This window comes from Aethalodelphis obliquidens, unplaced genomic scaffold, assembly GCF_003676395.1.
Source record: "Aethalodelphis obliquidens isolate GAN/ISIS:26980383/991018 unplaced genomic scaffold, ASM367639v1 scaffold3, whole genome shotgun sequence".
Classification (NCBI taxonomy): Eukaryota; Metazoa; Chordata; class Mammalia; order Artiodactyla; family Delphinidae; genus Aethalodelphis; species Aethalodelphis obliquidens.
In genome coordinates, this window is record NW_020837947.1 from 18186162 (window position 1) to 18198442 (window position 12281).

At 41.2% G+C, this 12281-nt stretch overlaps 1 long non-coding RNA gene across 1 annotated transcript in view; it reads left to right on the forward strand.

Moving 5' to 3' along the window:
- The window catches only part of LOC113608074 (uncharacterized), a 336338-nt gene that overhangs the window by 313467 nt on the left and 10590 nt on the right, over positions 1–12281 (forward strand). The window contains exon 8 of the long non-coding RNA XR_003428206.1: positions 1852–2069. This is a non-coding gene — a long non-coding RNA (uncharacterized LOC113608074). The remainder of the gene's footprint in view (positions 1–1851; positions 2070–12281) is intronic.

The window sequence follows — 12281 nt, forward strand, 5'->3', positions numbered from 1 at the left end:
GACTCACAGTGTTTTATACATGACACCGTCCTGTGACCAGTTGTTGCTGCAGCCACCATTTTGCACAATGTAATCCAATCACATTGTTCACAGTCTGCCCACATTCAAAGCTCAGTTGATCAAGCCTTTTACTTTCTCTCAGTTAACTGGCATCACAGCCTCGTAGCCTAGCTACATGCATACTTCTATAAGCAATATTAATGCTCTACTGGATCAGTTGCCTGAGATACATACATATACGCAATGCCTGCTCCTACTTGTTGTATCTCAATATGCACAAGAAGGTGAACTGACTTCTTCCTGCTGCAGACATGACCAAGGACATAGGTTCTCATTCCCGGGAGTGTGAGAGTCCATGGTAAAATGGGGTTTCTGCCAAACATTACATGAGCATGATTAACTAACACCCTCTCATCACTCAGCAGGAGAAGAAAGTGTTTTGTAGCTATTACACAAGCAGGGAATGCAGAAGGGTAGCCGTATCAGAGCTTTTGGCAATGAGTGAAAAAAGGGCACTAATAGTAAGACTAGCTTACAGGTACCCTTTCATTCACTCATTCAGCAAATATTATAAAGTGCTATGTGTGTTGTCTGCACTATGGATAATGCAAGCGATCAAACCAGGCAAGAACTGACAAAGCTCCCTACCTTCAAAGGGCTTCCATTCTAGTCAGGATTATAGACAATAAGTAAGTGAAACATTCTGTTTGTTAGAGGACGATAAGAACTAAGGAGATAAATAAAGCAGAGAGGAGGAGGGAGAACGCTGAGGGTGGGGAGTGTTACAGTTTTACAGAAGGTTGCCAGGGAAGGCCTCATGAGAACATGACACTTCTGTTGAAACTTGGAGAAAAGAGAGCAAGGTTTGCAAATGTGCACGGCAAAAAGCAAAGAGCCAGAGACAGACCTATGCCTGGCAGGCCAAGAAATAGATTTCCAAGTGCTAGGTTAGGTTCTTTTTCCACAACACTGATAGAAATCCTGTTTGACAGTGAAAAATCCAGCACACCAGGAGATTGCCCAATGTGCCAGAGCCGGTAATTGGTGGATTTAGGTGGGAACCCAGCCTAGCCCTGGGCTAGATATTTTTACCCGCTAAACCCAGTAGCTGATCAGATGGGTCTCTTTTGGAGGTTAGGGAGGAGGAACTGTGGCAGGCTCAGAAAGAGTGTTATTAGGGACAGAGCCTAGAAATACCTCAGGATTTTTTTTTTGTGAAAAATAATTGGTACTTTTCCCTACAGACTATATTCTTGTCATAAATCCAAGAAATAAAATATTAATATGTGACCTCATCTGATATTCCACATTTTCGTATTTAAATTAGACCTTATAAATAAAATCGAATATTATAACAGCATATGGACCCGTAACTTCAGTTACCAATCCGGTGATGCTCCACCTGGGTTCTTGCAGAGTTCTTGAACGGGAGGAATGAGGAAAATAAAGTAACTGTGTGCCTACCAGAGTACAGAGGAATTGACCTTTGTCCAGCCATATCAGATGGTTTGAGTATTAGATTCATGGTCAATGTATAGAGGAAATGCATCCCAGCCCAACAGCGCATGCTCAGAGCAGAGATGCTACAGAGTTATCACGTGGACTGAGTACTCCCCTTGCCCGCAGGGTAGGAGACGCAGCGCTCACACCACCAGCCATTTGGCATCGGGAACAGGCAGCACAGCCACCACACTGGCACTGCCTACAGCCTGCCCTGCCTCCTAGGAGGGGTTTCTTTCGCCCACGGCTGGAGCAATCCAACCAGGGTAGTGTTGAAGTAGGCTGCTCGCCTGGTGTTGCTGCAGCCCCCTGTGGACGGCCCATTACACAGCTCTTGTTTTCCCTCCCCAGGCGGACCCCAGATCAGCTTGCCCACAGTGAGTGGGACGAAGCAAATCGGAGCTGCTTAAACACAGATGAGGTCATTTTTTTCTCATTATGAGTCTCATTACTCTTTGGAAAGCGCTTGAAGATCACTGGTTTCACTACCCTCAGAGTGTCACCAGGCTGGTCATCAAGGGGACCTGGGAACTCCTCTGCTGACCAAGTTCCAGCCCACATCCACACAGGTGAGAGTCAATTCTAGTCTGAAGTCTTTCTGAGATTTGATAACCTTTTTGATTCCCCATTTCGATATTTAACAGCAATAATAGAAAAGTGTTTGGAACATTTTATACCCCTCTTGCTGTCCTTTAAAGTTTTTTTTTCCTTCTGTTTTCAAAAGAATAGTTACAATTTCTGAAGTTAATTCACTGACTGCTTGAAAACCATTCAGTTGTCCTGAAGAATCTGGTTTCACCTCACAGTAAGATCTAGAAATCACATTTTATACTTTCTGTTCTAAAAAGTGATAGATGTTAAATATGTCCTGTTCTGTCTTGGCTTCTTTCTTTGACTTTTTTTTTTTTGGTTCTCTTATCTCATTGACTCCCTTATATCTCATAGGAAGAAACCCTCATTATTTAAAGAATCAGTACTGATTTAAAGGTATATACACAACTTTAGCATGGGAGATTCTGCCATAAGTGTGGTTATACCAAATGGTGTGTATGGAGAAGGGAAGCAATTTGGAGGGGCAGGGTGGCCATATAACGAAATGACTCGGATAACACGGAAGGGAAGTGGAGTGACCTGCCTCAGGGGTGGGACCTCCACAAAGGCTATTGTTGGCCCCAGCTCCAAACTGAAGCGGCTTCTTTTCCCTCCTCTTCTGGTTGTCCTGCCTTCCTGCCCCCTCCCTGGGTCCTGCTTTCCTCAGGGTCTTTCTTTTCTTTCTCTCTCAAAATTTTCAGATAAGAGATAGTACTAACAACAGCTGCCTTAACTTGAGCATGTGTGACAGTTAAACACTGCCTATTGTTAATCCTTTTAAAAATCCAGCTTTTTGCATATAAAAAAAGAAGTGCAGAGAAATTAAGAGATTTGTCCAGTGCCACACAACTGCTAAGGGGCAGAGGTGGGAATTTAACCCAAACTGGGCAGACTCTGAGCCCATCCTTCTTACATACTGTGCGACCACTTTGTGCCTGGGTGATGACTTGTTCCAGAAGCACTTGCATTTTGATTGTGATCATATTCAAAAGGTGAAGGGATGAGTTCCAAAGTTGAACTTCCAGACACTTGCAGACGTTGGAGAGGATGGGAGTAAAATAGCAGGGGGTCTTCTTTTACGGGGTCTTCTCAGCATCTTTCCCTTATGCAGTGTATTGCCCTGTGCATGTCTGTTCAACCAGCATTTATGGAACACATCTGTCAAGCTCTGTGCGAGGCTCTGGACATGATAATGTGGTTGTTAAGAACCACACTTCCCTTCTCCCTTCCTTAATAGCCTATCCTTTTCTGGAAAGTTTGACTTGTGGAGCAATGTCTCCAGGATCTATTCTTTTTTATTCTTATTAAAAATAATTCTCATCCCACCTTAACAGAATCCTATGATATCAGTTACTAGTGATGTTTAAATTTTTCATTCCCCTGCCCAATATTGACTGAATTTTTCAAATTTAGATTTGATCTGTTCGTAATTTGGAGAATGGTAAGCATCTGAAAGATGGTATTTAGTATGCCTGGTATTAAGCTTATACTGAAGTAAAGGACATGAAAGAGTCTAAAATTTGTCACCAAATGAAACCAACAGAAGCCTGCAAAGTGTCACGAGATACTCAGCATATCTTTAAATGGGCAAAACTAGTCCTTTTTCCATAGACACTGATTCAGTGACTGAAGGCAATTTTCTTGTCTTTTAACTTCTTAATTATTTTTAATTCAAATGAGACATGCCTAGTTTCTTTACCTGCTCCCCCTATGATTTTTGGATACCTCCCAGGATGTGGTTTACTTGTACATTATCTTTCTTAACATGTGGCGTTCAGAGTTAAAGACAGTATCTCAGTGGGAGCCCGTAAGACAAGAGTTCATGATCATCTAGTTGATCTGGAAACCACTTTTTGTCTTAGCTTAGATGGTGTCCACTTGTTTAGCAGTTTTCTCAAGGAATTGGTTTATATTGAGCTCTCACACTCAGAGCTTTTTCTCCCAAATTTCTTTAAAACTTTTTCTTTATCCTTAAAATTAAAATCAATTAAATTAAATGACACACATTTAAAAATTCTCAAAGGGAGAAATTTCTGTTTACACTGATAGTATTTTATCTTGTTAATATCAAATATATTTTCTCAACTTTAAAAAAATTTTTAATTGAAGTATAGTTGATTTACAATGCTGTGTTAGTTTCAGGTGTACAGCAAAGTGATTTAGATATATATATATAAACTCTTTTTCAGATTCTTTTCCATTATAGGTTATTACAAGATATTGAATATAGTTCCCTGTGCTGTACAGTAGGTCCTTGTTGTTTATCTATTTTATATATAGTAGTGTGTATCTGTTAATCCAATACTCCTAATTTATCCTTCTCCCTCTTCCCCTTTGGTAACGATAAGATTGTTTTCTATGTCTGTGAGTCTGTTTCTGTTTTGTAAATAAGTTCATTTGTATCACTTTTTTAGATTCCACAAGTAAGTGATATATATTTGTCTTTCTCTGACTTATTTGGTTAATCTATTTTCTCAGCTTTTTCAGGTGTTTTTTCATCTTGGTGATAGTGGGGAAGGTTCTGGAACTGATGAAACAAAATTAGTTATGGGATAAAAATGGTTGAAGTTAAGTGACAGGTACTTAGTGGCTTATTCTACCATCTTGTATTTTTTGCATATGCATGAAATTTTCCAAAATAAAAATTTAAAAAATTACCCATATATTATATTTTTGTTTATACCTAGCCTTAACCATCTCATCTAACAATACAGCAAAAACTTTGCCCAATGTTTTGCTGAAATCAAAATACACTTTGTCAAAAACATCCCTCTCAGTCAATTGTCTGGCAAATTTTCAGAATTCCTCCAAAATTGGAATTAAGCATTAAAAAATTAAATGACAAAGAAACTTTAAAAAATTATTAAAATCTCTGTTAGTTTGGTTTCCAATCTTGGCCAAAACTTTGTCACATATAACAGTATTCCCTTGGTATTCTGTCACTGCTATAGCATCAAAGTTGTACATTTATGTATATTTTGGGACCTTAGTTATTAGCTAGGCTGAGTCCAAGGATGAGACAGCTCATCCATATATGAAGAGAGGTAAAGGTCACTGGGTGCAGAGACATCAATGGGAATAAGAAGGAATCATATTTACCAGAATTCCTCTAGGGGAAAGGAGTTGCAAGAATTACTTTGATAAGACTCTGGGGATGAGAATAAAGACTTCCAAGACTCATGCTCAGGTTACAATAAAAAAGTCTCTAACCTGATTCTGAGGATGGTGGGTCAGGTAAGGGCAAGGAGACATTTGTGGAGTGTTAAGCTCATCTGGGATGAGGACTGAATTACTCAGATCAGCTCAGCACAGCTGGAGCACCCCTGCAATCAGCCTCACCCCACAGAACATATAACTCCTCTCCTTAGTACATATTGAACAAATATTTTTAAACCATTGGTCTGAAGGGACAACAAATTATTAAGTCAGCCCTGGGTCTCAGAATGTAATCTGCAAAAATTAAAATTATAAGCAGATTACTAGAAAGTAAAAGAACACTTTACTGACACTTTTCTAAAGATCTAACTCTCCGGATGATGTCATCTAATTTTGCTTCAGGAATTGTAAATGTTACATGTTCAAAGACTTAGGAGAGGAAAACACACAACTGAAAAGAAGTGAAATGCCAAAGAAAATGGACTGAGTCACAGCTCAGGACCCCCGGCCACCCCCAGGGCAAACTGAGAGTTATCCAGAAGGGCTTTACCAAACCGGGCCGGCCAAAGGGCCAGAGTAGCTACGAGGACTGTTTCCACCCTCTTCCCTGAGCACTGTAGACACAGTTGCTCCAGATGCAGAGAACATCAAATTCAGCTAACTAGCTCCAGGTTAAGAGAATGGCAGATACAGTCATGAGAATGGTTAGTAGTGTTTAATAAACTTTTTGGGGGCGTATCTTCCAGAAGGCGGAAATGTGAAAGACATGGCCTTGAGGGACCTCCACATCTCTCTCATCAGGCTGTGAGAATTAGTCTCCTCTTGTTGAATAGGAAAGGTTAGCGTTTAATAGTTAATGAAGGCCAGATAATCTGAGCAGATAAGAGTCTGCACAGACTGCATTTGGGACAGTCCCAAATCCTCTTATCTCTTCTCAGAAAGTCTGCTGTTTGTAAGATATTGCTTTAAGGAGAGGAACAGAAGCACATATGAAGAGAACCACTATCTTTTCCAAAGAATGCAGACTACACGAAGAGGTGCTGCTTTATAGGTTTATGGGGAGCTACAACAACATACTATATTTTTTTTCCCCTGGATTCAATACACTGACCCCCTGGTAGCTCAACTTTAAAACATTTACACCATTGTGGACATATTGTAAGACTCCCTCCTTCTTTTGCTGCTTGTACTACTCTGTGATCTGTATTGTTTATACCCAAGTGGCTCGTAGTGTACTCCTATGAGGAAATGTTCTGAGCATAGTGAAACCCAGGAGGAAACGGAGAGTGGGTTAAGCTTTCTTTGATGGAGGCATTCAGCTACCTTGTCTTTGTGCTCAGGGTTATTTAAGGGCAGACAGTAGCAAAAGTATCTTGCCCCAGTTTAACTCTCCCCACTCCACCCCACCTTTTATGTCTCTCTTGGGACAAAGCTAGCCCAACCTCTCCAATTCCCTAAAAGTCCTATCAACACAGGTCATGATTTACTCCTTCCGTGGAGGCTTTCCCCATCCCTCCTTGACAGTATCTCCTCCCATTCACTGGGGATTGGATGTAAAAATTGCGTCCTGCCCCTGCTACTTCTGTGACTGTCCAAAGTATAAGCTCCTTTTCCTCTGTCTTCTCCCATCTTTTCATCCCCAAACACTTCTGTGCTTTTCTTCCTATTACATACCCAACTTTTCTCTTCTCCCCTCCCTCTCCCACTTTTCTTCTGTGTCCACTCTTATCCTATATCCACAATTCCCCTTGCCCTCAGCCCCTCCACTGAACATTCCCTGCACAACCTTGCCTTAGCTGGTGTTTGACTCTCCCTGAGGACCTTTTTGCCCCAAATGGAGGTGGCCCAATTCCCCAGCTCCAGTAACTTGGGTAGCGTACTTCTCATTCTCAAGGCTAATTTCAGGCATGAGTCCTTCTCTATCATGTAAAACTCCTTGCTCTTTGGCGACTTGGAACATCCAACTAAATCCCCATCTCTCCTTATCTCACTCCCTTACCAAATTCCTTGGTCTCCCTCTCATTCTTGGAAGCACCTAGCTTACAGCCTTATTCTCCATCGTGGGTTACTTTTCCTGTTCACATGGATTCCTCATGCAACACCCTGGCCTCTTGAAGTTTTCATCATTCCAGATCCAATAACTTTCAACTTTCCTCAGTTCAGTGCCTCATTCTTACGATCCCATACTCAGCAAGACCCTTCTCCGATCACAGGGCCCTATGCTTCTCAAACCATAGGGTTCTGGGCTTCCCTGGTGGCAGTGGTTGGGAGTCCGCCTGCCAGTGCAGGGGACACGGGTTTGTGCCCTGGTCAGGGAGGATCCTGCATGCCCGCGGAGCCGCTGGACCCGTGAGCCATGGCCGCTGAGCCTGTGCTCCGCAATGGGAGAGGCCACAACAGTGAGCGGCCCACGTACCGCAAGCAAAAAAAAAAAAAAAAAAACCCATAGGGTTCTGTTTTTCCAGCATCATCACTCTTGAGTCCCTCCATGATTCCTGGCTTTTTGTCCATCAACTCCTCCTACTTTTACTGCTCTCTCATCCAACTTAGACCCCATTGTAAATCACTTTAGTCACTTTCTTTTAATGTCCTTGCTTGCCTGTCCTCCCATTTTACCTGCCCAGCTGAATCTCAACCTTTGATCAATCTAGCTGTAGGTCTTCTCAGTTTTTACCTCACCACTGATGATTGTCGTGAATGTTACACAGCCATATGTGTTCATGCTCCTCAAGTATTATGGTCTCCAATCCCACTCTTGCCTTTTCAGTATTTGCTTTAAATATTGACTCCCTTTTCTCTGATTCCATGATAGGTCACCCCTGCTTCTAATGAGACATGTTTTAGTCTAATATGAGTTCATATCGGGTTGTTGTCTAGTCTCAAGGGCCTGGAATCACTCTAGATCTTTTAAATGTCTTTGATATTCTGCTGTGATCCATTATGTTTTATACAGTAGAGGGGGGTTTTATACCATAGATTTGTGGCTTTGTACACTAGAGGGTGATAATATATTTCTCACTTTTGAGTACACAGTGAGTACTTCTCTGTGGTTCTCATCCTTTCCTATCCCACCATGTGCTGGAAATACACTGTGTTGGAACTTACTGATTAGTATGAACATTCGTATTCTTACACTTCAGTGAATAATTCTAAAATCTCATCTTGGTTATTTCAACAGGCTTTGACTTCTGTAGAATTCTCTGCTCTTTTCCCTTCTGTGATTGAATTTCCTGGAAGTCTCTGCTCCACCCTCAGGGATCCCTATGGCCCAGTCAGCCCGAGCTCCATCCTAAGGAAAGAGAGAGTCAGTTTCTTTTCAAATTTTATTTTTTGAGAGAAGTTTTAGGTTTGCAATAAAATTGAGAAGAAGGTACAGAGATTTTCCAGATACCCTCGCCCCTCACACATGCATAGCCTCCTCCATTATCAAAAGCATTCACCAGAATAGTACAATTTTTTAACAAGGATAAAAATACACTGACACATCATAATTATCTAAAGTCCATAGTTCACCCTTAGGGTTCACTCTTGGTGCTGTACCTTCTGTGGGTTTGGACAAATGTATCCATCATTATAATATCATCTAGAGTATTTTCACTGCCCTCAGAATCCTCTGTGCTCTGCCTATCATCTCTCCCTCTACCTCAAGAATCAGTTTTAGTTCTTCTGTGAGATTTCACTCATTTGATATGTGAATTTAAGCTACTTCCTTCTCTTTGGATGCTCTAACTCTTTCAATGTGAAATGGAATAGTTGTCACCGCAGCCCAGTGACAACTTTAACCAGTGTTGGTTAAAGTACTCTGATTCTAGAGTAAAATTTAATTTGAAAGCAATTTAAAAACTTTATTTTTAGAGCCAAATTATACTTCTCATTCATTTTACAGGAGTAAACTAAAATCTACTTTCTGCATAATTTGGTGTGTTATATTCCCTATACTGGAAACATAAGCAATAAAAACTAAAGTTAGTGTGTATTGCCGTTTAAGAAGAATTCTGTGCCTCAGCTCCTTGACTAGAGACTTAAAGCCTTTCTCCTTTGTATTTCCTGAACAAAATACACCCTATTCTCCTTTTAAATATCTAGAATAAAATATACATCACTGAATTATAACAGCTGATGTGTGTCTTCTCTATTATTAACTAATTTAATGATCAAGAGTGATACTTTTTCTCAAACTTCAATTTGCTTGCAGCAATTCAAAAATGATAATAATAGTTCCTGTGCTAACCATCCTATCTCACTACAGCTCCAAGGATTTTCTCCATTTTGAATATGAATAAACTGAGAGAAAACAAGAAACCCAGGAGATCTCACAATAAGTAGTTTGGCTGAGATTTAAAAACAGGGTCATCAGTACCTAAACACTGAACGTTACGGCTTACAAGAAGGTTAAAAAACAAACAAAAAACAAAAAATGCAATTTCCAGTGTGTTTCAAACACCTGTGTTCCCTCCCCTATGCCCAAGTCCTACCCGTCCATCAAGTTCCACTGAGTTGATTGGTTCTACCAGGTCGCATAGATATTTCCCTGCTGAAGGATGACTTCTGGGAGTTGGAGCGGGTCAGTTTTAGCAAAGAAGAGGCGAGGTCATGGTTGACCTGCCAGTGATGTGTGGACTGAACTTCCTGAGAGACACGATTGCTGTACCCAGTAGGGAAGCTCTGAACAGGACCCATCTTGTGAAAAGTGGAAGGGACCGACAGACATGCTGGATGTGCTGATAAACAAGGAAGGCTGTGTCATCTTCCCAGAAAAGAGGAAGCTAGGATGATGCACAAGCACAAGATCCCTGACTTGAAAGCATCCTTTTGCTTAACAAGAAGGTTTGGGAAAAGAAACACCATACTACTGAATTTCATTTGTTTTGTAGCACAGAAAAAGCATTCAAATGAGCATTTATGAAATTAATCGAATGAGTTAGAGCTATGAAACAATGCATGGTGTGGATCAAAATGTGATCAGATGGCAGCATTTCTCATTTAAACAAAACAGTCTTTATTCTAATGCAGTGGTTTTTAAACAACATTGGGGATCTTAAATTAGAATTCAGAGTCCCTCACGAAAGGGCTATAATACATCATTATCTGCCTCTAAACTCTTCTATGCCAAATCCCTCACGTCACTCCCAGAGCTTTTTCTCTGAAACACAGGTCAGCTTGAGTAACTTTCCTCCTCAAAAACCTGCAATGGTTTCCCACTGCTTTGGGAGTACATTTCTAGCACAGTGTTCCAAATTCTCCATAATGTAGCAACTTTTTGCTTCACCTGGTTCATCACAAGAGCTTCTCTGAATTAATCATTAACCTCCCTCCAAAGCTTTTTTCAGGCTGTTTCTGCAGTTTGTCTTGCCTTCCACATTGCTCTGCGTTTTAAGATTCTTTAGTCCTCACTCTACTACACCCTCTCCGTGAAGCCTCTATTAATGCTCCAGTGTGAAGTGCCCTTTCCCTCCATGGAACTCCCAAGCTCTGTCACACTCACACAGCTGTTACATACTGCTCTGTGCGGTTGCTATTTGAACTCTTGTCTAATCTCCCATGCATTACGATCAGATTGTTTGATACTTTCTTGAATCTCCTATGGCAGTGATTCTCAAACTTTAGCAAACATCAAAATTACTTGGAGGGCTCGTTAAAACACAGATTGCTGGGCCCCATTCCAGAGTTTTTGATTCAGTAGTTGTAGCGTGTGACCCAAAAATCCACCTTTTTAATAAGTTCCCAGGTGATGCTGATGGTCTTGGTCAGGGGACCCCTGCACCATAGGGCCTAGCCTAATGCCTTACACATCGTAGGCTCAACAGGATAATTGGGTAGGTGATATAGCCATACTTATGGATTGAAAATTTAGCAGGTGCTTTATTAAGACTTTTAGCATTGTGTCTAAGAATATAAATTATCATGGTTGTCACTTACAGATATGTAAGATAGTGGAGTTTATATAATCTCTGAAAGTTGACATATTACGTGTTAGTGTCATCCAAATAGTTCTGATGTGTATTGGGACCTTTGAAAGTGGGTGATAAAGCACATGGTGAATGAAGATCTACCTATAGGGAACTGAAAGGAAAAGAAACTGCACATTTTTCTCCAACACTCGTGGCAATATAAGTAGTTTCCACTTTACCCACCAGGAAATGGGAGCTCAGAAAGGTCACATAGCAAAGATGTAGCAGGACCCGGGCTCTGTCCGGTCTTCAGTCTCCCTTGCTCATCTGCTGTACTTCCGGTTCCTCCCCAGAAGAAGTAGCACTTTTGGTGGAAGTAGATAACAGACATTAAGAAAATATTAAGTTCAGGCTCAGGACAACAACCAAAAAAATCCCAATTTATTTTAAATGAGTTGTAATGAATAAGTGGCACAGATATGACCCAAACATGTGTTGTCTACTTCTCAGTATTCCCTGGAGGCATGGACTCTACTCATTTCATGCCTCCTAAGACAAGGCATCCAATTGCCTGGTTAAGACCTAAGGCTCAGTGAGTGGTATTAACCCTGTCTTTTCTTTCTTTCTTTCTTTCTTCTTTCCTTCCTTCCTTCCTTCCTTCCTTCCTTCCTTCCTTCCTTCCTTCCTTCCTCCCTCTCTCTCTCTCCCTTTCTTTCTTTCTCTCTCTCTTTCTCTCTCTCTCCCCTTCCTTCCTTCCTTCCATTCTTCCTTTCTTTTAAATGTGCACATGGCTCTTTTTTTCTCTTTGGGGAAATCTGAGAGATTAGAGCTGTTGCCACCCAGAAGTCAGAATAAGTCAGTGAAACTTACTGAGTTACCAGAGAATGAGTCTATATGTGGATGTTGGGAGCAAGGTTTCATGAGAGAGTTAGGAATTTCTAAACATTATCTGTCCGCTCTCAGAGATAAAAAACAAGACATGTCTGTTTCCTCTATGACAATCAAATGGGATGTTCCTTGGCTCAGACAACCTTCTGTTGCAGAGGTAGTGCAGCGTGGATTGTTGTGCAGCGTGGAGGGTTGTGCAGGGTGACACATAGTGCAGGGTGGAGGGTAGTGCAGGGTGGAGGGTTGTGCAGGGTG